Source organism: Pituophis catenifer, unplaced genomic scaffold (assembly GCF_029215685.1).
Source record: "Pituophis catenifer annectens isolate HBS135680 unplaced genomic scaffold, rPitCat1.0.hap2 SCAF_6, whole genome shotgun sequence".
In the NCBI taxonomy this organism is placed as follows: domain Eukaryota; kingdom Metazoa; phylum Chordata; class Lepidosauria; order Squamata; family Colubridae; genus Pituophis; species Pituophis catenifer.
Genome location: NW_027256886.1, coordinates 44,218,015 through 44,221,233, shown reverse-complemented (window position 1 = coordinate 44,221,233; position 3,219 = coordinate 44,218,015).

Here is a 3,219-nt window from a genome sequence, read left to right as displayed (position 1 = left end):
GTACATGTGAAAAAAATAAGACACCCCCATAAAATAAGCCCTAGTGCTTATTTTGGGGCCCAAAAGAAAATAAGATCCAGTCTTATTTTTGGGGAAACAGGTAGATATACTACTACTCTACTCTACTCTACTGCAAAAACTGTCCTCTGCAGCACCTCTGAGCTCTGGATGTAATCCCCAGAGCACGTCCACAAGTGTATGCTGAGTAATCATTTAAAAATAAACAAGAGATAATTACATTTCACAAGATTTGATGTCAGGTTATCTGCGGAATTACTTCCCAGTAGAATTGGCCCAACCATTTTAAATGGCTTGGGAGAGGCAGTTGGAAATTAGTGGGGCTGAAGCTTGAATATACTGTATTATTTTTCCCTGGAATGACTTCCTGTTGGAGATTCAATAGCTTTTAGTTTATCTGGGTTTTGGAAAAAGTTGAAAACAGCTGTTCTGGAGGTTTTTGATGTCTGATGCCAAGCATTGTTTTTTGGAAATTTTAAAGCATTTATTATATAATTTGGATTTTATTGTGGCAGGATATAAATTTGATAAATAAATTTCATTTCATTTCATTTATTTTTATTTATGCCACCCGTCTCACAGACTCTGGGTGCCTACAATACGATAATTAGTTTACATATATTTTAATTGCATTTAAATTGAAATCAAATGTAATTTTTGAACCCCAATCCTAACCCTAACTCAAACCCATTTCTTTACTCTCAGCACTTGTCATTTCTGAAGAGAAATTCATCCTTTGACCTAAAACTTCTGTACCATCCATATTGCAACAGATGTTTCTGAATCCCTAGAGCTAGGCTCGATGCAACAGAAGGAAAAGTTGATGAAGAATGATCTTCAAAAGTTCCTATAGAAAAAGTCCTACTAAGATGCTCATACAAGATGGAAGTTTCTATCAGTGGCTCATCTTAAATCATTGTCACATATGCATCCCCCGTTCCATGGGAAAGTTTTACAAAAAGAGGGAAATAAAACATCAGCAACAACAAGGAAATAGAAATGGAAAACAGACACAGATTTGTATAAAATAATTACTAGAAGAATAAGCCAGAGGGCAGCATCCTCAGCACTTTTTATGAGAACATTCACATAGCCTTTTCCCAGTCAGTTCCCTCCATCTGTGTTGATTTGCAATGGCTCTTATAGATGTAGACAAGGGTAGACAGCTCATAGGCAGGTAGTCTACAGTCTCCCTGGGCTGCACTTCAACTTTTGTGCTCTTTTGTGTTTTTTGGTAGCTTTCCAGAAATGTTCTTACTGGTAATTCTTAAAAAGCATCCTCCAGTCCCATAAGGCTTTTAGGGATGCTTCATGTTTAAAGCATTCATTTAAATGTTAAAACCTCCCTTCTACCCCAAATCAAGTGATTTCCATGGTTTTGTCATGTTTGAAAGAACATTTTGCTCCTTAAGCCCCAAGATTCCCAGAATTTGGCTCCATGCACTCCAGGGACATCATAACTTTAGTAGCTGTTCCCCTTCCAGACCTGGGAGGCAAAAAGGTTTAAGTCAGGGAGCGGCGGGTTTCAAAACCCATCACTACCGGTTCGCTCATGGGTGCGTGGTCAGAAGTGTCCGGGCGGGTGGGAGGAGCCTCCCACCGCCGCAGCTACCGGTTCGCCCGATGCGGGGCAAACCCGTAGCAATCCACCATTGGTTTAAGTGTACTTGTACTTCCATCTCTAACCCCTCAAAATCTGGCTTTAAGAAAATTGCCCATTTCCAACCTAGATTGAAATATTGGAAGGCTACCAGTCTGCAAGAGATTCCTGCATTAGATAATAACATAAAGCAAACAATACAAAGTTTACACATGTACCTTCAAAACAATATTTGTTATATTTATTATTGAATGTAATTTTTGTACAAATGTCTTCCTAATCCAAATATGTAAAATCCACAACAACTATTGCTAAAGATCTAAATAGGTGTTTTTAAAAATGTACATCAACTTTCAACTTTATTGTAGATACATAAATCCATAAAATACAATCACAGCAAAAATAATTTTTTTTTTTTTTTTTTTACTCAGGTAAAATAGGAGCACAACTGCTCACAATAGAATACCTTATGCCACCAGGCTTGAAATTTTGGGCTTTGACAACCTAGAACTTTGATGCCTATGGTCTGACCTAAGCATAGTACACAAAATTGTCTGCTACTACATCCTACCTGTCAACGACTACTTCAGCTTCAACCCCAATAATACATGGGTAAACAATAGATACAAACTCAAGGAAACCGCTCCAAACTCGATTGCAAAATATACGACTTCAGCAACAGAGTGGTCAATGCCTGGAATGCACTACCTGACTCTGTTGTTACATCCTCAAACCCAGAGGTGAAATGCTACTGGTTCAGACCGGTTCAGCCGGAACGGTAGCGATGGCGGCGGGTGGTTCGGAGAACTGGTAGCGACGGCAGCACAAGGCTCCACCCACCCACCTGTTTGTCGTTACTTCCTGGTTTTAACCAGGAAGTAACCTATTTTTTACCCTCTGCGCATGCGCAGAAGGGTTTGCGCATGCGCAGACAGTCTGTGCATGGGCGGTGTGTGCACTTCTGAACCGGTAGGGAAGGTAAGTAGATTTCACCCCTGCTCAAACCCCCATAACTTTAACCTTAAACTGACTACTGTGGATCTCACCACATTCCTAAGAGGTCTGTAAGGGGGCGTGCGTAAGCGCACCATTGTGCCTACCGTCCCTGTCCTACTGTCCCCATTTATTTGTACCTATTATCTTGTATATGTTTGACAAACTAAAATAAATAAATAAATAAAAGTAAATGAACTGTATTTGCCATCATAAGTGTGCACCAAATTTATAGATTAGATTGAAAATAGATATTTCTTAATTTGGTGAGTTGGCAGTGCTGGAATTTGTCTTCCTGTGTAACTTCAAACCAGGGCTCGGTCAGAATCCAGGCTAGCTGAAAACATTCCCAGTGTCAGCTTACAGAATTTCTTCCCATAGCTGATGTAAAACCCTCAGTGATGCTTCTAGTTTCTTGCTCAGTTCAGTACTGGTTTAACTACCCAATAGGAATAGCACAGGGAGCCATTGCAACATTTCTGAGCAATTATAGAATGAGCCATAGGCAAGGCAGGGGAGGAGCAGGAATCGATTAATCTCAAGGATATTTAATGAGGAGGCCCCAACCGCAGACTTTAACCTTGCAGATAATGGGGTTAGGACTGGTA